General features: G+C 47.3%; 1 protein-coding gene across 2 annotated transcripts in view; it reads right to left on the bottom strand.

Moving 5' to 3' along the window:
* RIN2 (Ras and Rab interactor 2) overlaps window positions 1-23,109 on the bottom strand; it is a 212,291-nt gene extending 189,182 nt beyond the window's left edge. The window contains exon 1 of one of the 2 annotated variants that reach the window (XM_069495860.1): window positions 23,045-23,109. The gene's annotated coding sequence lies outside the window, so the exon portion shown is untranslated. Of the gene's footprint in view, window positions 1-22,686; window positions 22,757-23,044 lie in introns of those variants that run through there. The other variant, XM_069495861.1, reaches the window with a different exon arrangement.
* Window positions 23,110-24,171: the final 1,062 nt, after the last annotated feature.

Below are 24,171 nucleotides of genomic sequence, written 5' to 3'. Positions count from 1 at the left end.
CCTCTCCAGAATATAGCCAGCCTCCATTTCACATCTTCCTGAGTTTTGTCCATTTTAATTCTGGTTTTTTTGAATTTTTGATTCGAGATTCAGATTTTTCTTATATATGAAAATACTTATCTTAGGATATTTAATTAATTCCGGAACATGGCATTACAGTTTTCTTCTGTTTTGCGATGTGGGTACATATGTGTTTAGAAAGGGTGAGAACATTCATTAGCTAAAATGCTTTGATTCTCAAACTGTTTTCTTCTGACTGTAGCTTTGCTTGCACGTTCCTGCTCCTTTTGTAATTACTTTCTTTCCTAGACCTGCGGTGAGAGTTGGCGTGTGGGTTTCTTGATTCAAACGCGCCCTCTGCCGTTGACATGGTGGAGTGTAATTTCTTTGTCGTCTAAGTAAGTGCTTCCTCTTGGAGACGAGGCGCAAGCTTGGTGATTTTTGTGATTCTCTTTGATCTATGCAGTACTCTTAATTTTATTCCTTTTGCCTTCCTTCTGGATATCACCAAGTCTCTAAGGGCAAGCTCCCTTCCTAGGTTGCCCCGTCTTCCCAAAGCCTCACCTTTCGCACGACGGTCACCCGGGCTCCCACGCGCCGCCCGGCGTTCCCACTCAGGACGGGACTTTTATTTCCGCGGGTGCTGCGGTCTGGGCTGCGTCACCCCAGCCTCTGCGGACTCCTGTCCTTCTCCGCTTGTCCCCTGCGGTTTCCACCCAGTGGTCCCCGGCGGGGGGCGGGGGGCTCCAGAGCCTGCCTGGCTGGGCCTGGGTGCTTCTCTTGCTACTTTACCGGGAATTGGAAGTCTGTGGAATTCTGTCTCTTAGTAATCCTGAGGGCTTGTGTAAACAATGGTTTTATTTGCTCTATTTGTTGATTTGGGTGGCTTCTTTTAAGGTACTGGAAGAGATTTGGATCTAGGCAAGCACCATTATTCTACTGCACCTCAGAGCTCTGTATGTTTAAATAATAATGCCATTTACTACGTCAAAAATATCCATTTTACTCAAACCTATTTATTCTTCACTATACACACATTTCTAAGTAAAACAGCATATATAACTTTTTAAACAAGGAACCCTTTGTAATAACTAACAAGCACACACACACACACACACACACACACAGTTGTGCCCACTGTAGCACAGCTGAAGCTAAAATTCTTACTTGTCATCAGCCACCGCCCAAACAGGCAAACCCCTGCCGGACTACAGCAGCCAGGGCACAGCACCCTGGATAGCATCCGCCACCCTGAATGAAATCACAGGTTGTAGGAGGTACTGGAAAGGCCACGCCTGATTTTCCAGTTGCCTCTGAAACAGGTGACCCTCCAGTTCCCAGCAGAGCTTTCCAGTGCCACGTGCCAGTGCTGCTCCGGCCCCACCTTTGGCGCTAATCTGCCTGACCCCACAGTGCCAGCATCTGCGTCTCTCTGCCAGAGATTCCAGTGGCTTTCGGGGTGGGTTTTACCCAGGAAGAGGCCTGAAGTGCTGGGAATCGACCCCCGACCCCCAGCAGCCCTCAACCTGTGACTGACTGGAGCCACACGTAAAGACCTGGCCCCTCACCCTCCACCCCTGGCAGTAGCTGGGCCAGCTGTCCCGAAGGGTTAAGCTCTAGTTGTCCGCAGGGTAAATGACAGACCCCTCCATACTGCCACCTGCCTCCCCTGCCTCACCTCCCCACTCCCCTAGGGGTTTCCTGGGATGGCCTCTGCCCCTCATTCAACTACTTGCATTCCAATCCTTATTCAGAGCCTGTTTCTGGGGGAGCTCAGACTAAGACAGCCCCCTGGCCTCCCAGAGCCTCTGCCCGGACAGGAATCTCCCAGGTCAGAGGCAGGAAGATGCCCCAAACTGGGTCCCCCATCTCAATAGGGAGGGAACGACTGGAGGCCGTAGATGCGATGCCCACAGACCTGGAGGTCCAGGGAAGCTCAGGAGAAGGTCGGGACGGGAGTATGCGGAGAAGCCCTGGTGTGGCCATGGTTGGGATTTCAAGGGGCAGTGGTGGCAGACCCGCCACCATCCATGACAAAGGCCTGTAGACACAGAAAGAAACTTCTCTGAAAATATTTCAGGAATGAATGAATGAGTGAGGAGGCATTTAGTTTGAGAAAACCACATTGATGTAAACCCTGTTAAACACAGAAGGTTTCTCTGGTTATGACTCTAATATAATAGAAATATTTGTTGTGTTATGATCTGCTAGAGCAACATGACCACCAGGATGGACAGGAGAGCTGGATTCTACAGACTCCCTCGACTGCTACCGTGTGGGACTCGAGAAAACTTCTTACCACTGAGCCCCCGCAGCCGCTCTTTAAATTCCTGGATGGGGTCGCATATTGAAGCAGCTGTCATACGTGGAGCTCTGATATGTTGTCACAAAGCTGGCTGGCACGCCAGTCTCCCTCCCATCCCAGCATCCAGGCAGGCAGGGGGTCATGCTAAATATCTGTTGGGTGGCCATGCAACAAATAAATCTGTGCACCAAGCAGGAAATACCTTAATGATGAAGACAAGGGACCCATCAACCTGGGCATGTTTTGGAAGAGGCCAGATGGGCGCGCAAAGCTGATGAGTTTGGTTCATGCCAAGTAAAAGCAAGGGAGGCATTTAGAACACGCAAGAAAAAGATGAATGTTTATAGGCAGAATCACTGCTTTTTCCAATTTGAGGGGCGATCAATTAATTAAATCAACAGTTGTTTTTAATAACTTTGTTATTTAATAATAAAATTTAAATCATCAACATTTTTAATACATATTTCTTGCCTGACATTGGGTTAGGTGCTAGGAACACAGCAAGGAAGAGATAGGCTTGGATTCTTCTTCCCTCAAGGGTTTTAGTGGGAGAGGCAGACCAATCTAGTGTGATCAATCCATTAAATATTTTATGAATTATTCTCCTTTAATTCTCCATCCTACTTGTCTGATATGGGCCTAGGATTCTGGTCATGTGCTGAGCCCAGATAAGGAAAGATTAGCCATCTAGGCGTTAAGACCTCAAACAAACAGATTTTTCTTACAGGGCTATATTTAAAATGTATTCCAAATCCCCCTACCTTAGTACCCAGCCTCTCATGGGAAATGTAACCTTTCTCTGATGATGCAGGGTCATCTCAATACATATGTTTTAGATTTTGCGTCCTTAGCTACAGGGAGCATAATTGCAAGCACAGGGTTAATGAAAATTGGCCACAGAGAAATACCTGGAAATGCTTTTCTTGGAGGAAAAAAAAAGCAGTATAGTTTTTTGCGTAGGTCTTTGCCTCTCTCGTGAAAGCGTGGTGCGGGGTATGCAGATGTGACATTTCCTGGGTGACGCAACACTGCTGCTTTTCTAAACAGATCCGCAAAGCCAGGACACAAGGAGTTTCTTAACCTCCAGGAAGCCACCCACTTCTAAGTCATCGTCAATGTTCTCTGTCTTGGCAATAATAAGCGATTTCTATGTCACTACTCACAACGTGGCAGCCACTGTGGCAGAAGCCACGGCTGCTCACTGAGCATCCGCGCACATCTTCAACTTCCCAGATGTTCCTGCATTGGGAAGGGGTGGTCTATGTGCTTGGGTTTGGGCCAGTAAAATATGGGTGGAAGTGACATATGTCACCCCCAGACATGGCATTTAAAACCATCTCGTGTGTCTCCAGCCCTCTCTTCCCTTCTGCAATAACCTTGTAAACTCTACGTTCCATGTGACATGCTGTAAGATGGAGCAGCCTGGGTTCCTGAGACAAGAGCCACCCAACCCACACTGGCTGCACATACAGCTTCACGTGTAAAGTGTGGGGTTTATTTGCTGGCTTCTCCTGACAAATGCAACCACCCAGCCAGGCCACAGACACTCTTCCATCTCTCCATCACTGGAAGCCCTGAAGTACAATGAACACAGGCCCTGCCTCCCCATTCAACACCTCTGTTGTTGACCTCAGTGCATGTAAAAATCACAAGAACAATCACTGAGTGCACACCTCATGCCAATCAAATTTAAGTACCATACAAGCATAACTCCTTTAATCTTCTCCTTGACTGCAAGTGCTATTCTTATCTCCATTTTACATATGAAGGAACGGAGGCTCAGAGAGGTTAATTAGTTTGCCCAGAGATCCACAGCCAGTAAGTAGAGTGACCAGAGTTGGAAGAAAGGCCTTGTGCACCGTCCCACTTTTCTACCCATCCTTTCATTTCAGCACCAGCTGGGTCCTTGAGCACTGTGCACTCACACCACGCTGGCTCGCAGGAGGTTTCATGGCGATACCCCCGATTTATACTTGGCTTGCTCTGCTTTCAGAGAAGTTTACTACACCCAGATCTCAGAGGATGGCAGAGGATGGGACATCTCACCCAGGAATGGAAGGGAGGCGCTGCTTCTTCAAACCCTACCAATGTGTGATCATTATGGGAAGCTGTCTCCTCAAACAACCCAGGTCATGATTGTTTCCATGCTGTTTTAATGTGTTCCTTTTAACTGAATTCTAGGCATACACAGCCTTACAATTATATAGCTGCCTGCATGATAAATGAAATTTCTCAAGAAATATCTTCCACATTAACAATTCATGATCTGAATTACATTACACTCTGGTCCAAGAGTTGAATCAATGAGGCATTGGTGTTTTGTATATTTGTCTTTGTATTTTTCTGAATTGTTGATATTGTGTACAATCAGTGGATAATCAGAAATAAAAGCTATTATCTGTTAATGAGGTGCTAGCAGAAAGGAAAGGAAATGACTTAACTATTATAGAAGCCACAACATTGTTCAGAGGCAAACACTCTAACTTCCAGAAAAAGGCTGGTTTTGCTATGCTTGGACAGACCTAAGATTTGGTGTATTCTTTCCCTAGAGGCACACAGTATGCTGGTGCCAACAAAAATCAAATTAATCACACTAACTCTCTAAGCAATAACTGTGACACTTTTGAAAGCCATAGTATGGCAAGATTTCTAACCACCAAATTTCTTATTTTAGGAAATCTCAAAGCATTCGCTTAAAAAAAATACTTGTATTTATAATAATTGGGTCTAGAGACATTTATCTGAGGCTCTCTGCTTGGTTACAATATGATGAGAATAGCTAGAATGAAATAGATTTTTGTCCTGGGAGGCCACATGGATCCTGGAATGCTGACCTCATCCCTTATTCAAATCCCAGCTTCCACATCCCTCGTCTTGGGATCCTAAGCAAGTTAGTTGTACTCCTTTGAGGTTCAGTTCTACTGACCCATGAACTGTGGATAACAAGAACGCCCCACCCTCAGGACTTTGCTTTAAGCATGAGATGAGATGATCTCTGTGGCAAGCCCAGCCCAGCCCAGGGCCCAGCCCCGAGAAGAGCACTTCTCTCAGTGCCTGCTGCATGCCAGCACTCAATGAATATTAACTACTATTGTTAATTATCATAAATATTTCTTTTTCTGGGCTTGAATGCCTGGTCTTACTTTGACGCACAGGATATGGCATTTGCTATGTAAAACTGGGTGGATTTAGGTGAGAATTGAGCCAGAAATCAGCTACCCCAGGATCCTCTCACTGAGATGACTGTCTGAGCTTAACCCAGAATTGCAGAGAAAATGGCTAAGTCTCCTTGTCATGGCTTTGTGGTGATCCAAGAGGATGGATCCTCCCAAACATTCTCATGAGCATTCTCATTGGATCAGCCACATGGCCCTATTTTCTCTTTTAAGTTACTTATAATATTCTTATGGACATTTCTGCCTTTTGACTTTGTGATGTTCCCAGTCCGGACTCTACTCAAGTTAAGACACAGATTCTCCACTGCTAGTTTTTGGCTGTGAGGAAATGGAGAAGTGGAACTCCAGGAGTCACAGAAAAGTCAGGAGGCCTGGAACACAATCCCAGACACTAGCAAGGCATTTCAAGTGGCTTCTCTGGCCTCAGTTTCTTTCCCTGCACCCCAAGGGGCCCTCTGAGGACTCTGAAGTTCCCAATTCTCTGAAGAGATGCCCTTCCTCCAAGTGTCCTCAGCCCACCACCTCATTGCTTGGTGTGACCCAAGTTCTGGCTGCTGGGGCTAGGTCACACCTCGGTCCCTGGCCCCAAAGGGGCTCAGGGTTCTCCCAGCCCAGCATCTGCCCAAAGCTAAGAATCAGCCTGTTTTGGAGATGTACCACGGAAAGTCTACACTGGGCTTTGCAATCAACCACTCCTGGTTTCAAATCCAGGCTGTAGCACTGCTTGCTAGGTTTATGCCTTGGGACCAGTTCACTTAACTTCTCAGAGCCTTTGTCTTACCCGTCTGCAAAGTGCGGATCAAGGCACTTACCTCACAAAATTGTGTGGGGACCCTGAGTGAAGTAAAGCAGGTAAAGTTTGTGCCACAGTGCTTCCCACACAGCTCATAGTCCCCAAAGGGTAAGTGTGCTGGGTACAAGGACTTGGGAACATAATTTGACTTTTCCAGGATTATTTCCCCTTCTGCAAAATTAGGTGATATGATTCAGTGATTTTTTTAGAGTCTTTTTGTTATCTCAAATTCTTTGTCTCTGCAAATGCTCATGCAACTTTAATTCACCATCTTGTTTGAGCACTAATACTCTGCCTCTATTATAGCACTTGGCAAGGAATCATGTAGATGGTTTATAAATGCCCAGGGGCAATACCCTTATTTCTAAAGCTCTCTCTCCTTTATCAGAAGACTTTATTTTTCCTTCTGAAACAAATGAAAATATATTCAGGTCGACTCCAAACAAAGGCATGTTTTTTCTTTTTTTCCATTGAGTATATAGCTTATCTAGCATTGTTTGTCTTTCTCAGAATTTCCTTAGATTTGGAGAAAAATCTCACTAGAAAAGTGAGATGGTAGATTGTAGCATGTGTTGATTGCAATCACACATCTGAAGCCTTCCAAAATTCAGTTACATTTGTTTGCTCCCAAAAGAGTAAAATCTGACTTTAAAAAAAAGTCAAATTTTGTTTAATTTTCTTAATTTTTTAAATTTGACTTTTTTAAAAAAGCAAAATTAAAAAAACAAAAACAAAAACAACACAACCAAGAATGCCACAAAGCAAGCCTTTGCTCTACTTGGGCATTTTGTTTGTTTATTCACAGTATTTTTTTTACATGGAATGAAAACTAAACCAGAGAAATTAAAGATTTCACATGAGCAGGAAATCCCCCATTTATTATAAGAAAGATCTATGGTCAGCCAGATCTAATTTTATACAAAATTAGAGAAAAATAATGGTGAATGTGTCTGCTCTGAGGAAAGATAGCCCCAGTTTACTTGAAGGATTAGTTTTAAATGGTCATTTCCTGGAACCATTAGGCAATGTGGACATCGGGTCTAATCAACAATTTATAAAAGCTTGTTAAATCCCTGTGGTGCAGTTTCATAGGAACTGGACTATGGGGTTTTAATCTCCCGGTGCAGAGGAGAAATTTGTGAAGAATGCAGAACTGAGGTTCTAAAACTCAATTTGCTTTTATAAGCGAGTTGGGGGTTACCCCAGCCCCAGCTCCTGTCCCCACAGTGGGACCTCTGCTCCCATTCCCAGTGGACTGGGGGGAAGACCCCAGTGGGGCATGTCAGCCAGAAGCAGGGTGAGGAGGGAGAGGGACCTAGGGCTTATAGCCTTCCGCTGGGATGTTGATGTGCTCCCCTGGGTCCTCCCCCTGTGTCCCCAGTTCCTGAGCATACAACCCTTCTAAAAGTCCTGCATTAAAAAACCCCAACACTCTGCCAGGATCAAAAACCTTTACTCCTGGAGGGGCCCACTCCTAAGCGCCGCCACCTCCCTCCCTCACTCCTTCCTTATTTGTCAACGAACTGAAAAGCAGCTAATGGTAGACTTTAGGGCACACGAAGGATGGAGACCAGAGAATTCCTGGGAAAGTCTCTAATGAACTATAAGCACCACAGAACTATTTGTTAGTAATAACATTTCTATTTCAGAGGGAAACTATAAAATCAGATTTCCTGGGCATTTCTCCACAGGTGCGGCTGGAGTTGAGCTGGAGGCTGGGACAGCCCATGGAGGATGAGTCTCCTGAACACTGAGCCCCACACGCAGCTCAACAATGAGGGTCACGGAACAGACACATATGTTCCTTAGACTGCTCACTTCCAGAGAAATGGTAGAGTTGGCACTTACGAATTTGGACTCTGTTAATGGACACAGCTGAGTCCAAGCACTGTCCTACCACTGATTAACACTGAGCAAGTTACTTATGTTCTCTAAGACTGCTTTAGAGAGCGACTTCAAGATTGGTATGAGTATTTAATAAGATAGCCCATGGACCATGCCAAGCATAGGAGTGACACACACACATTTACTCAACAGATACTTGTGTTCATGATGATCACTAGTGATCTCACCTCTCAGCACTCAATCTACAGTTTCTTGCTGACATCGAGTGGGGTCCTCAGGCCCAACTTCAAAAGACAGGTGTACCTCCACCAGACTCAGAAACTCTCCACACTACAGGGAGCCAGGTGCTAATGTCACAAATACCAACTGCAAAGGGGGTTCCGGTTTTAGGGGAGATACTCAACTAAGTAAAATGAACCAGCAGCCGACTCCCGGATTGCCACATTTTCAACAGACTTTGGGTCCATATTTAGTAATATAAAATTCTGCACTTATTAGCATCCTGCTACATGAATTAACCCTAAGACAACATCTCCATACCCTTTTCTTAGGCAATGTCATCCTCCTCTGGCTTTATATATACTGAAAGCTGCTACCTACATATTTGTAGCCCAAAGCTCTCCTTGGAAGTCCAGATCTTTGGAGCTAGCCTCCTCCACACCTCCTTGGGTTCTCAGAGGCTCATCCCACTTAACATATACAAAATGGAACTCAACTGTCAAGCCGCCTTTTCCTCCCAGATTTACCATCTCCTTCAATGGCACCTCTATGAACACAGGTGGTGAGTGAAGGGCCATCCTCGATGCCTCTCTTGCACTCCTCACATCAAACTCACCACAGCATTGTTGGGTCATTCTCCAAATTTTGCCTCTAGTTCTTCCCTACAGCCCAGCATCGCTCTCTGAATGATCACAATCTTCTCCTATCATCTCACCACTCTTGCTCCACTACTAAACTCCTGTCTATAGTCAGCAGTCAGGGTGATCTTTGTAACACAAAATCCTGTTATATCATCCTCTCCATGAGAGGGACAATGGCTTGCAACAATGGCTCGGAACAGGGCAATAGCCATGGAGAATCAGGAAAGTGCACAAGTGGGCACCCACCCACTCAGCGCCGGACCATGTAGTTGGTACACAATTGTAATCTGATGAGAGAATGCATGGGTCTCACAGCCTCCTGCCCTTTTTCTAGAACATGAATGATTTTCTATAAGCATTTTCAATTCCTTCATGTGCCACGCTGGCAGGAGACAAGGGAGACACATGGCTTTTCCCAAAGAAATATTCCTTTTGCATCTTCTGCAGTCTCTGAGCCTTGATCTTTTCCCCACTTGTAGAGTGGTGGAAATACTGCCTTTATCACATGCTGCTCTAAGAAAACTGCAATGTGCCTAGTCTACATTCCTATCTATCTGACTTCCTTTGTAAACACAAATCAGGGTAGGGTTGTGCTGAGTTCTTTACATGCCTCTGTCATCCTGTCCTATTTAGCAATCCCAACACTCTCTCTCTGGCTTCAGTGCACTGGTGCTCTGCTGCTCTGGGTGGGAAAGGAGAGGACCTGATATTGAAGTTATTTTAGATGCACTGTGTAAGCTGAGTTCTGGGACCTGAGCTCTGTCTTTAACAATTTACTGTTAAGACAAAAGACCCGAGCCTGCAAAGGTCTCTGACCCCTGCCCGTGGCAGCTGGTCGACAGCCCATAAGAGCAGCTGCTCCATGCGACAGAGCTCAAGGTTAGAACCCAGGAACCCCCAAGGTCATGGGAACTACTGCTGGTCAGGAGCAGATCAAGGACACAATGGTGAGTTTTATACGAAGCAAAAATTATTCCTTTTATCTTTGTTATAAGTTATATATTATCATTTTATTTTTATGATCACGATCCATGATGTGATTTTAATAGTGATTGTGATCAGAATCACTGTATTACTTGGAATTTTGAAATTCTACTACTCATCTTCCAAATATAGTCATTTGGCCTCTAGTGCACCTTAAGCCAGCAGGAAGGAGAAGTTGCAGTTTATTAAGCTCTGACTCCCTAAGAAGCACCTGGCACCTAACAGTCCCATCAAGAGAAGATCATGAAAAACCGGCCATGGAAGTTTAATGGACAGCACGTCACCAAATCAATGGCCAAGGACCACCCACTTCACTTGGCCATTTCTTTAAGCCTTTGGCTCCCACTCTGCTTTCACCCACTCCTGAGAAGGTGCTAAGGGCCCCCTGCCCCAATTCCCACCCCCAGCAGACCAAGGCAGGACAGAGGCAATTCACATCGAGCACTTTGGCCATGGGATAACTATTTACTACTGAGAATGTCTGCCTCTATTTTCTGACTGTGTGCATTGGTCACACTTCCTGGATATTTGATCAGTCGTAAATTTTACACCCAGTTAAGGGTTGAATTGTGTCCCCCAGAGCAGATATGTTCAAATTCTCACCCCCCAGGAGCACAGAATGTGACCTTATTGGGAATTAGGGTCTATGCAGACTCAGCCAAGTTAAGACGAGGTCATCAGATGAGCTCTACTCTGATATGAAGGGGGAAATTTGGACATAGATGTGCACAGAGGAAGGCGGTATGAAGACACAGGGAGAACATCACGTGGATGTGGAGGGCTGGGCTGATAGGTTTGGAAGCCAAGAACGCTTGAGGCTCCCAGAGCCAGGAGAAAGGCTGGAACGGATCCTTCCCAGCACCTTGATTTCACACTTCCCACCTCCAAAACTGTGAGACAATAAATTATGTTGTTTCAAGCCACTCAGTTTGTGGTATTTTTTTATGGCAGCCCTAGAAAACGAATGCACATATTTCTACCTAGAGATATTCTGAAGATATTGTGGAGTAGTTGCTAAGAGCATAGGCCCTGTCGTTTGATAGACCTGGTTTGAATTGGGGTTCCTTCACATTCAAGCTCTATGACCATAGACAAGTTACTTCACCTCTCTGTGCCTCAGCTTCTACAATCTGGAAAATAGAGGGTAAATAAAACTGTTTCATGTGTACCACGGGAATGATACATGGGGCAGACGCCTCACAGGCTGGTTAGGATTCTGAAATGAGGCTGGCACATGTGGAGTCCTGGTCAGAGGGTCTAGCTCAAGGTGGGCACTCAGTACCCTCAGCTGCTGTGATTATCACTTGGGATCTTGGAGCACTTGTCCATGGGAGCTTATGCCTCATGCAACATGGCACATGAGATCCAGTGGCTCCAAAGCTGGCTTCGTGGCATGAGACCTGTGCAGTCCCATAGGGCCCTGCATTCAGAAAGGCTCCACCCTCAGTGTGACATCAGATGCTTCCAGAAAATCAAATGAGATGGAGATCAAATACCAACCACTGGATTTGAAAACAGGGAGGTCGCTGGTGACCTTGACGAGATCAGTTCAGGGTGCAGCATCCTGATTGGAGTGGAGCAAGGAAAGAACAGGAGGGAGGGACAGTGACACTCCTGTGAAGAGTGCCATTGTTAAATGAAGTTGAGAAAAGAAGTCAGAGTTGGGGGCAGATGTAGAGTGAAGAGAAGGTTCTATGAAGACGGGTCCTATTACAGTATGATTGTACCTGGATAGAAATGACCCAGCAGAGAGGGTGAGAAACTGGCGACAGAGCAAAGAGAGGGACAACTGCTGCAGCAATGTCTTTGTACTGCATACGAGAGACGCCAGATCTACTGCACAAAGCGGAGAGGATGGCCCGGAGAGGGGTGCACCTGTTCTACCCCCTACAGCAGGAGGGAAGCAGAGCCTGCACCGAGGTACAGGCCGGCTGGCAGCGTTGGGGGAGTAACAGGAGTCCTGCTGATTAATTCTAGTGTCTCAGCGAAATACGAGTGAGGAAGGCAGGAGCATGTGGGAGGTTTGAGAAGGGAAGAGTCAGAGTGAAATCATAGCCCAGGGCATCTTTTTTCAAAACCCATTAGAGTGTTGTGAAATTAAGTTAGGAAGTTGCCAGCCAAGCATTTTAAATGAAATGAGAATAGGATAGGATCAGAGAGGAGAAAAAAGAAAATATCAGAGTAGTAAGTGTTAGTCTCCAAAACTTACTTACTTTCACTCCTGCATATATAAATGTAACTTTAAAAACAAGTTTATCAAAGACTGATATTTAGAGGATGGTCAGTGGAGCAGGACTTCTTGAGACCAATGGCCACGGACCTCCTAACACGGCTGTGGCTTTCCTGGCCACGTCCACCTGCCTAGTGCGGGCACAGCCCAGGGGACCTGTGCTTCAGCCAGGGTTGGGGCTTGGTCAAGGGGGTGCCCAGAGAGAGATCAGGCGAAGGAATTAAGGTACACGTGAAGGAGGAGTTATAATTGCAGAACATGGAATCCACGCTGGGGAAGGAGGCAGGGAGGGACAGAGCCGAGGTGGCAGGGCCCGTGGATTGTAGAGCATGGTGACGGTTGAGCTGAAGTGACTCCCCGGGGAAAACAAGATCTCACATTTCCTCCTCAAGATAGAGGGCAGGGAACTGTGTCCCCTTATTCATTCTCTGAGATTTTCTGTCAAATAAGACATGCTCTATCAGGCAGGGAGCTTCCTCCATGCCCCTGTGCTGGGCTTTCCAGATGGTATGTACAAATTTTTGAAGTCAAACGGTATCATATCTTGGTCAATTTTCCCAGCACTCACCAAAAAATGTTTTTCTCAAAGGCAGTTTTGGTAAATTAAATAATACTTAATCATATAGTTAATCATATAGTTCCTTCAGTTCAGTCAACCTTCAACAACTACTTTGCTATATAGATTCATTTTTATCTCTGCTTCTGGAATGATATTTCCTTTATAAAGGCATCACAGTCCTTGTGAAATGTGAATCTTGGTTCCTATGCCAGGCTCTTTTTTCCTCTCTAGAAGATGTGAGCACACCTTTCCCTGAAGCCTTTCACATTTTCATTACAGCATCTTTTGTGGGAAATAGAAGTAATTCCTTGGGATATTAAAGATGGACTGTGACCCAGAAGTTTAAATGAGCTTACAGGGAAATAGCAGCTAAAATGTTACCCTTTCCTTTTGTGCTATTCATTTTCTTTTGTTCTTATCATTGATAATTTCTTCTCTCACAGTGATTATTTTTATGGTTTCTTGATTCTTAAACTGCATGAAATACCAACGATTGATTTCTACGGTATAGCAATAGTTCAAATTAGACCTTATTACCATACATCTCTTGAGATCTTGACCCACACTATTTAAAATCTCATCTGATTCCACGTGGTCCTGCCATGTGGCTTCTCTGGCTTCTCTGTCTCAGCCCCTCTTCCAGCTGCTGCATGCTCAGAATAGCAGATGCAGGAAATTCTTACTGGTGGTTTATACTGGGAGGATCTTCATGTTCAATCACAATCCCCTGGTAAGAACGTGCTTTGTCTCCGGAGCCTCCCGCTTGGCTGGTTTGAAGTAATTTACACATCTGATTGTCTCGGGCTTCCCTGGCAGGGCCCGTGGGACCTACCAGAGCGGGAGAGGGTGGGGATGACTGTGGCACAGGACGGATGCAGGTGGGAAGGTGCCTGGGCACTCAGGTGCTTCCGAGTAAGGATCTGACAAATGACTAGGCTGTGAGGTGTGGGCTGCTGTGCCCCGACACGATGAGGAGATTCTTCACAGCTCCATGTTCGCTGGTTTCCTAGACCTGAGGTTCTCAGTGTCCTCTACCCTACCCCTCTTCAGTTACTCCTCAAGGAACCCGGAGTCAACAATAGTGGGAACAAAAAGCTAACTATTTCCAGGAAGGATATCTACATAGCTCTAGGCATCCTTGTGATCGTATCGAATATTTCCAGTAAAGTCTAAAGGCATAAAAGTCTGCACCAGAACTGTGGGAAATGAACATGGCTGGGGAAGACGGTTTCCGGTGGGCCAGTGGAACCACTAAGGGGCCAGTAAGCCACATGTCATGGTGCCTGGCAGAGTCAGTGAGAAACTCCTGCTCTCTCGTGCTATCAGGTTACCAGAGACGAAGGGTGGATTCCTCGTAACAGTCCACTCTGCCCTGCTCGCGCCAGGCTGAGAACAGGCATCCCAGGCCACCGCAGATGCTACTCTGGCCGTGCGCCCTCAGAGTGCCACACCATTTCACGCACATTGTCACTCTAGAGCCAGCACCCATGTCTCTCTGTGGGAGGGTGGCCCTGAGGCTTATGGGGCTTGGTTTGCCCAGAGGTAGAAGTGCTTGGGGCAGCCCTTAACCACACTCTGACCGATGCAGGGATCTAACAACTCAGTAGGCTGGCCTCCGAGCTGATGGGGCCGATACTGTCTCCAGAACTTTCCTGTTTTGCACCTTCCTTTTGGCCCATTTTTTCTGTGAACATTTCCTAACTCATTTTCACATGAATTCTCTCCTCATGTCCGCTTCTAGGGAGCCTGATCTAAGACAGAAGTCTACCTATAGCTCCTGTTATAGACAAGGAGGCTGCGATTGTACTTAAATCAAAAGATAGGGCACAAGTCCACGCAGGACCTGAGCATCTGTTTGTGGCCTGGAATGTTTCCCTGGAAGACTTCACCATCTCACCGCAGTCTGACTCTGGGATATGACGCCATCCTAAGTTGTCCTCCACTTGTCCTGCAGGTACAGGTCCTGCCCCCTTTCCTGGACCGAAAGCCCTCAAGGGTCTGGACCACACCCTCCCTCTCTCTCCACGCAGAACCCAAGCAGGGAGCCTCGCACCCCAAGTGGAGCAGCAGTGAACTGCATGTTCCTTCCCCAAAGGCTGAGAGTTCCTCTCGATTCTCGTTCTTTGTGCTTGCTGCTCCAGCCTGGAACCCACCTGTCGCTAGCTAACACCACTGACTCCACCCGGCAGAGCTCAGACACCCCTTCTGCTGTGAATCCTTTTCTGATGCCCAGGACAGAGTTAAGTGCCCCTTTCTATATGTAACCATATTGCCCTTGAATAGAAAGAGGTCTGCGAACCAACCTTGAATCTGCCCTTTCCTAGTCCTGCCCTTTGAAACAGCTCCCCTTCTAATCCAGTCTCCTGGAAATAGAGTTTAAGAGAGAGGGATCGCCTGAGCCGACATTAAGAGGTAGGAGGTTATTTGTATTATTCAGAGCATATACATGGTCTAAGGTCACCTTGTAAACTGTTCAGGGAAAGACATAATTGGGGTATGAGATGTGCCCAGAAAAAAAGTGTTTGTCATACCAAGTACACACCATCTGTTAAGGCAGGAATCCCAGAATACAGAATGAATGGGTGGGGCACCCCACGACAGATGGCCAGGAACGGGCTCCCACCATGGGGAGGGATGGGAGCTGTCTGACTGCCGTTTCAATGGAGGGGATAAGAAGCTTTAAGGAGGCCACCCTGGATAAAGCACCTTCGTCAGCCTGAGCGGGCCACGCTCCCTGTCTGCTCCTGGTCTGTCTCTCCCGACCTCCCCCTGCAGGCTCCTTTGCTCACAAGCCACGAAACCTTCTGAAGGGTCTTACTGTCCATGGGGATGACATCTCCTTCCTTCTCCTAGTCTAGCCAAGAGCCAGAGGACTCTCCTAAACCCACACCACCTCATCCCCCGACCCTTGTGTTTGTCTAATAAAGGGAAGAGGGATAAATACCTTTTCCAAAATGACAGGAGTCCCTGTCTTTTTGGGATCCCTAAATTGACAAGGGGAAAAAAACCACTGCAAAGGAAAATAACAGAACTTGGATTAGGGGATGTCAAGTTCAAACTCAATGCAGATGTGTCTGTCTGCTGTGAGTCAAGCATGGACCACACTGTCCTGTCCCTGCCAGTGTGTGTGAGTATCCCCCGCTAGGCTACAAGGCCTTTGAAGCCAGGGGTCACGGAAGGACACCTGCACAGGTCCACCTGCAAATGAACCTTTGTGCAGCCAAGGTCCCACACCTGCCAGCCGCCCTGACACCAGAGCTGTCTAGGTACGACCAGTCTGGGTTTGTGCCTTCTTCACCAGCCCCCCCAGGGACCAGTAAGCATGGTGGTCTGAACACACATAGTCGATGCCTGCAGGCTCTAATTCAGTGTCACAGTTTCCTGGAAAAAAAGGATCCAAAACTATCTACTGGGTCTTCCCAAATTAGTTTCTAGGCTTAATATAATTCCAAAAAATCTCCTGGAATAAAATTTGACTGGAAGAATTAATGGATAACTTTGCCAAGAAAATTTTGGGGAAAAAAGAAGATAAAAGGGGCCGAAGTGGAGTGGGACTCGCCCTTCCCAATATAACATGTATAAAGGCAGGTTTATTCACCAAATGATGCCAGGCCTGGGGGTAAACTAAGGGGAAACGAGAATTTAGATTCATTCTTGCTTCATAAGCCACCTACCAAATGATCTCACATGAATTTAAGCAGTAATTGGTAAAACTGAATCCATAAGCATTAGAAGGAAATATCAATGGCTAGTTGCTTGTTTGAGGAAGAGGATGGCTAGTGTCTGTGCACAGGAACCCATTAGAGAAATTCAAAAGAAAAGTATAAACACTTGATTATGCAAAAAGTTAAAGTTTTTGTATGACAAAAAGTCACAAGCATTCAGGCCTCAGGCAGAAGAGTGAGATGATAAGTACTGTTTAGGGACTACTCACCGACCCACACACTGACTGGTGTGCTAAGGTTAAACACACCCTAGACCGCCCCGGCACAGACAGGGATGCTGGTTTTGGCACCACTGCCCGGTGTGGGATATCGGCTGACTTCAGGACACTCAAAGGTTCACATGCACCCCCACCCCTGCTCCTGCCCTTGGTTACCACACAGGAGAGATATCTGCCTCCATTCATTTTTTAAAAGTATTCTTATAATCAAGCCATAGTTTAAATGCAGTGAGTAGTTACCTATATGAGAAAAGAATCTGATGATTTCTTTAATACAGGGGAAAATGCTTTATAAAACAACTAAAGTTTAACTAGGTAACTATTTAAGAAGGCAAAATGTTTAGATTTTTGTATTTTGAATTCCTGGTCTAGCAAATAAAATCATATACATAAAAACCAAAATGTCTCTTTTTCCCATTTACTTCATTAGAAAAAGACTTCATTCATCAAAATGGTAAATCATAAAATACAAATGTTTCCAAGTCTGATTTTTTTAAATGACTCAAATTTTGAGAATTTTAGGCAAGTGAAGGATTACATGTTCATACCTTCATGTATTAAATGCTATCACTCAGCCAGATGGCAACATCAAATTAAAATAAGCTCACAGTAGTAATCAGAATACCTTCTAAATTAGTTTCTCATTTGAATACTATAAAGTTCAGCAATATCTTTTAGATCACTCTTATAGTTGGTTTTAAAAAACCAAACTAGCACACCTTTCTAACTTTTCCAGCATCAGATAGAGCCAGGGGTTCTCAATCATGTTCTGTCCACTTTGGGGGATATTCAAAGTTATTTATTTATTTTTTTTGAGACAGAGTCTCGGTCTGTTGCCCGGGCTAGAGTGCCGTGGGATCAGCCTAGTTCACAGCAACCTCAAACTCCCGGGCTCAAGCAATCCTTCTGCCTCAGCCTCCCGAGTAGCTGGGACTACAGGCATGTGCCACCATGCCCGGCTAATTTTTTTTCTATATATATTTTTAGCTGTCCGGATCATTTCATTTTATTTCTTTTTAGTAGAGATGGGGTCTCACTCTTGCTCAGGCTGGTCTTGAACTCCTGACCTTGAGCGATCCTCCCACCTTGGCCTCCCAGAGTGCTAGGATTACAGGCGTGAGCCACCATGCCTGGCCCAAAGTTATTAATATAAGCCCTTTCAACCAAAGATTCTTGATTAGAATAAGGTATCTCACACAGGCTGAAGTGACCCTAGCCTCATAAGGAAAAAAGAAAAATCCACTTGAGTTGCCCTGAATCTATGTTTCCAGGTTGCAGTCCTCAAACTTGGCCCAAATAAACTGTCTACTTATATTTAAAAAAAATCCTACTTTGTTAATAATTTCTTAGAATCTTCTATGAAATGGGTGTGTCTAAACTTTCACAGAACCATTGGCAAGTTTAAAAACAGTTTCTGCCACAAAAATAATGTCATCTAATCATTCATTCATTCATTACGTGATAATGCTATTGAGTTGTTTGCCTAGTGGCTGTATGAACTTGCATGGCTCTAGTCACTCGCTCAGCTGACATTCCACACTTCTCTGTGCTGATATTAAAAATACTTAACAGCCTGGGACAGCCTGGGTCCTGGCCAGTGACAACAGACACTGGCAGGTTGGAAGTTCTGCTCAGTCAGGCTCACCAACAACCCAGGCACCTCCTGCCCCCTCCCAGGCTTCACAGCGCCCTTCTCTGCACCCCCTAGAAGTGGCTTCCAGAATTCCACCTCGACCCCTCCTGCCTGACCCATGGCTTCTCCCTGGGTGGTCAGTTCTTCGACTCCCCTGTTTCTGTCCCCACTGTGGCCAAATGACTCCCTGTGTTTCCTGCTGCTCATCGTGTTGCTATCTGGGTAGCACACAGGACTTTTAAACTCAACAGGTTAGAAATCACACTCAGTATTTTCTCCACACTCTATCTTCTTTGGTGGCACATGCATGAGCATGCACACATGTTTGTACACACAAACACATACATGCAACTCCATGGCATGGCTATGGCCCATCAGCCTTCCACCTTCTCCCCCTCCCTTTGTCATTCCCATCCCACCCCATCTGATAAGTCCATTTTTCTCAAAACACTCCTTCCCTGACTTCTGTGAGGCTATTGAATACGTATCTCTGTGAGACCCTTTACTTTCCATGCTTTGAGAAAATCTATGAACAAATCTTGAGATGTATTATATTTGCTCAGTGCTGGAAATATCTGCCTCTCTGATCACTTTTCCCAAGGCTCCTCAGCTAGCTTACAAGTCCCCTTTGAGTCCCTGAAATACTAACTCCAGCTTCCCTTCTTCATCTCCTATTTAATTGCAATGAAGCCAGAATAGCCGGGTTATGGCCTATGAAAAGCACCCTAACAAGTATTAATAGATTTCCGGCAAACTCTGATTTAGAAACACCTGATTTCAAACAATGGGTGCTTATGAACTGGGTCTGTACCTCCTGTGGGGAGGGACCCACTGTTAGCAGCTCTGTGTTCCAGGTTTGAGACAATCAGAGAGTGACTATTTCTACCTTTTCATAAGTAAATGTAAACATTGACACCCTAGAGAATCCACTTGGCCAGAGCCCAGGGAAAGAGGAAGTGAGAGGACTGGAAGCTCATTGAGTGGGTCTATCTTCCCACTCAGTGGATGTAATAAAACCAAGATGAAACAGTGCTCTCAGTACAAGAATCCTAAAGTTGCCATTCTATATTTATAGCTGTGTTTAGGAGTATTCTCTTGTTGGGAAGGCTGGTTGAGATCTGAGTACTTCTGGGCAACAAGACAGTATTCTTCAGAGCCTGGGGTTCCCTCAGATCTGATCAAACCTTTGAGAACTGACTCACATTAACCAGATGCACAGAAGCTGGCAAACCAACAGTTCACTCTAAATTTACCAGGGTGGATTACTATGCCTTTCTAATGTCCAGAGCACCACATATTGGGTGGGATCAACATTCCTTGGAAACTGACCCAGATGTCAGAAGGTGTTGGGTCAACTAAGCAGTAGTTTCCAAATGTGTACTCCTTGGAACACTGGATCCAGAAGATGCTTCATGAGAGTGTTCTGTGGCCAAATAAAGTTGGCAAACATCCATACTATGGTGTCATCCTAAAGAGTCCCAATGCATGTTATAATAATAAAGGCCCTGAGAAGTCCTGCAGTAAAAAAACAGCTTAACATTAGCATTTTCCTAACATATTTTATCACTGTAACTTTTTAGTAATTTTTTTAATAAAACTGCATCCTACAACACAACTCAGTAAATTCTGCTCTAGATGTACATTGCACACTGTGCGCCTCTGAGCAGATTCACCTTTAGTGAGTCCACTGTGGTGCCATAGAATGACTACTAGACCTTGGCTCCAGCTTTGGTTCCTTTAGACTTCCCTTTCCTCACCTACAAAATGCAATTAACACTATTGTTGTGAGAAAACAACTGAGATACTATCTGTAAAGGCATTTTATAAAGTGCTGTAAAAATATTATCTGCTTTCTTTAGAGGCATTACCATCATGACAGCACCTGTCTTTATTTAAAATGTTGATATTTTGTTCATTGTGGATTTTTTACATTCAATTGATTTTTTTTCAAAAACGTTGCATTAAAATACTTCTTGCTGTGTAACTCCCCAAAATGACTTTACAAAGGAATACTTTTGTGCATGCACTCACTCAGTAACCCCTCCTTGAGTGGTGGGTTGTAAGGGCTGTGGCCTGGCTTTGGACCCCGAGAGGCTTCCAGACAGTGGGCAAGTGAGGGCCACTGCATATTGCTCTTGAGTGATACCCACAAGGAATTCTGGTGGCACTGAGGGGGTGCCTTACCAGGGAAAGGAGGAGGGGCCAGGGAAATCTTTCTTGCTGAATCCAGTAGGACTCTTGAAGGATCATTAGGAAGTTTGAATGAACAAGGGGAGTTGACACAAGGTCAAAATGATATAATGTGGGGAGTATGTGAAGAATGGGCCTCCCATCAATGGGTCCCATTAATGTGCACCTACCGCCCAGTGTAGCATACCCTTGACAGAGAAATGATTTCCCTGTGGAAGCAGAGGAAGAGGATTTAGCTAAGTAAGGAGGTTCTTTCTGGAGAGTGGAACTCCTCTTTGGAGTAGGTAGTGGCCCTTGACTTTGGAGAAGGTATGTGAGGGGAGCACCTTGGGTGGGGATAAAAGGATTGCTGGAAAGTTCTTTCTAAACAAGCACAAATGATAGCCCTGGAGGAAGTCAACCTCCCTGCCATTTGTCCTTACACTGGAGGTCAAGTGTGGGCTACTTTAGTCTCCTGTCCTCTCCTGGTCTGCGGGAGAATGTCTCCAGGCAAGGTGGCAGGCTGGTCTTCTCCCATGTCCCCAGCCTTCAACCTCGGAGAGGGCAAGTCCCCAAACCCAAGAGCTCCTGTCAACAACCCTCTTCCCAAGTCCCAAATGCAAGGGCCCTTCACTGTTCCCCAGGTCCCTCCCCATCCCTGGCCTGTGATGCCCTCTACCAAGGTGCCAAAGCATGGGAATGCATGGGTGTTCAGAGACATTGGATCTGAGATAAAAATGAAAACGAACACCTCTATATATACTTACCAAAATATCCTCTCATATTTGAGCCAGGCAAAAAGTTAACAAAAGCTCTACAGTCAATAAACATGATTATCTATGTATGCAGCTCGAGTTGCTGATTTTGTTGCATGCCATTGTCAACCCTCATAAGCCACCAGGCAGGGAACAAGACAAATGGGAGCAGGGAGGGGTGGGATTGGAAACGATTGTTTCCATTGCACAATGACGCAGGGTCATAACAACACCCATCTTTATTTCAAATGTTGATATTTTGTTCATCATGGATTTTTTACATTCAATCCATGTTTAAAAAAATATTGCATTAAAATACTATTTATTTTAGTTACTGAGTACTGCCAAGTGTTTATTTTTGCTTCAGTATTTACAAGGGCCTTTTGGTAGAAGAGTACTCCGAAATTGCCTTATTGATTATAGCATCTTCCTAAGAAACCCCATTGTGCCCAAAACCCTGCAAGGAAGCGCAGCTATACTGTATGCTGCAGCCTCTTCTGCTGAATTAGGAAAGCCCCAGGGATTTGAGAGCGCCAGAAGAGAGGCGCCTCTCAGGGCCCAGGGGGCTGATCTTGTGTTGTATTTCTTGGCAACACATGATAGGCTTTAAAGCTGAACGTCTGCAAACCCTGCTGCCCCCCGCCGTCAAGGGGCGCGCCATCACCGGTGGGTGGACGCCTCGCTCGTGGGAGCCGAGGCCAAGGGTGGAGGCTGAGCTCAGAAGGGGGCGGAGAAGCCTCAAAGTGGGAAAGTGGCCCCGTCCCTTCCCGGCAGGAACCCGGGGCTCCTCCTCCGCCCGCTGTGCTGCCATCAATCACCACGACAGCCCAAACGCCCCCTGCCAGGACTCACCGACCCTCCTGCGGGGACTTTTCCACCCGGGGGAGGACATCTTGCGTCGGAGCGTCTGGCCTGCACGGTGGCTAGAAGCACCGGCGGGCTTCGCGCTGGGAACCGGGGCTATGCGACCCCCGGCCCTGCCTGCGCGCACAGACGCAAGGCGCAGCACTTGACACCCCGTAGGCAGCCCCGCAGGTACAACTGCACAAAGGTCCCTACTGTCCCTTCCCGTGCACACGCGCACACACCCGCACCTCGAGCCATCGTGCCCGCACCCCGGGCTGCCCCTCTCACCCCGCTCTGCAGAGTTCAGCTGAGGATACCCAGTGACCCTGCCTAGACCAGAGGTCACCTCTCGCGCTAGACTATCACCCTGCCCTCGTCCCCGCTCCCTGGTGCCCCCTCTCCGATATGTCCCCCACGACCCCTAAGCACGCTCCCTGGCTCTCTTCTCCGTCTCCTCGGGAGGGGAGAAGAGTGAGCGCAGCAGCACCCAGCGCCTGGAACCCCGGAGAGCCCCGCCCGCGCCCGGAGCCTCCCCGGGTGCTGGGTGCGGGCACAGGGGGTGGGGTCTCCGCTGCCACCGCCCCTTACCTCGAGCGGGCCCTCCCCGCAAGTCCCGGAGGCGGGGGCGACCGGTGGCCCCGCGGACGAGCGCGGGGCTGGGTTTCCCCACCCGGGAGGAGCAGGAGGAGGAGGAGGAGGAAGGGGTAGAGGGGAGGGGAAGGGGGAGGAGAGGGAAGGGCTTTGTGTCTGCCTGCGGCCCTCCCTCCGCTGCAGGGCTGGCCATCCCCCTCCCCCAGCCACCCTCTGGAGCTAGCGGAGGGGATGGGGCGGGGGGATCGGATCTGAGGTGGCGACGATGGCGCCTGCGCGACCCTGGGTCTGGCCATCCCCAACCCCTCGTACCGCCCACCCTCCGCCCCTCCTGTCGTCCGCCCTGGGCGCTTACCCTGTTACCAGGAACCCAGGCTGCAAGCAGGAAAAACTGGGATCAGAAAGTTTATCTAACGCGGAGCAAACTTGGCTGGACCGGCTCCTGACCCGCCTCGGCGCTGCGGCCTCCCTCTTCTGCGCTCCCGGGCGCGGACCAGTTTTGTTCTTGGAGATTCTTCCCTTTCTCGTTCTTTCACAAACTCAAGCGCACCCCCTTCCCATACCGAGCCCCGCCGCCCAACTTCAGATCCCAGGATGGGCCGCGGGGGCTGGAAAAGCCCCACCCGGAGGCGTGCGTTGGCCCCAGCCCTCGTCCCGGGGCTCGTTCTCTGGGGTTGGACACGCTCTGGGAGCCAGGGCCGGTTGTTTTGCTCGGTCCTCGCTGGCCAGGCGGCCGCCTGGGTTTGTTTGTGTGTGCGCTGGGCCACCCAGCCCCGCCCGGGCCCGCTGGAGGGCGAGCAGCTGGGAGGCGGAATGTGGTTTGGCCGTGCGCGGGGTGCCCTTTGTAACCCTGCCGAGGGCAGCGCACCGAGGCGGGGCGCGCGGAGCTGCGGGGCGGGCTCCCGAGCGGGAACCAGCGGTCGTCTCCTCTCGAGTCAGGCGCGTCCCTGGTGATCTGCTGGGTTTCCCCACTTCCCGCCCGGGGACGGCACCTTTGGGGATTAATTGCTGACAGTGTTAGAGTCAGCTCTAACCCTCTTGGCTCAAATCCCACCTTCCTAAGGAGGCCTACTCTGACCACCCCACCTATTTAATTCTATGATCTGTGCCAATATTCTTTTTCTTTTTTCCTGTCACTGACCTCTTCTAACATCCCAGATAATTTACTTATTGATGTTCATTGTTTACCCTCTGTCACCCACCCCTGCCCCCAGAATGTCAACTCCCCCAGGGCAGGGAGACCTCTACTTTGCTCTTCAGCGTATCTCAGGCATTAGACTGAGAGCGCCTGGCCTGTAGCAGGTGCTCAGTTATTTATTAAATGGGTGACTGGGAACAGGAGAATTGCAGTGGTGTGCTTTCTTGGGAGCTGAGCTGCTGATAAATGATACATAAATCTTGGGCTTTTAGAAGGTAGGAGTCACAAAAACAAACGTTAAGGAAATCCAAGTGTCCTCCCCTCCTGTCTGAAGCAGAACAAGA

Source organism: Eulemur rufifrons, chromosome 20, assembly GCF_041146395.1.
Source record: "Eulemur rufifrons isolate Redbay chromosome 20, OSU_ERuf_1, whole genome shotgun sequence".
NCBI classification, from domain to species: Eukaryota; Metazoa; Chordata; class Mammalia; order Primates; family Lemuridae; genus Eulemur; species Eulemur rufifrons.
The sequence above is the reverse complement of the archived record's forward strand: the minus strand, read 5'-3'. Positions and strand labels throughout refer to the sequence as shown.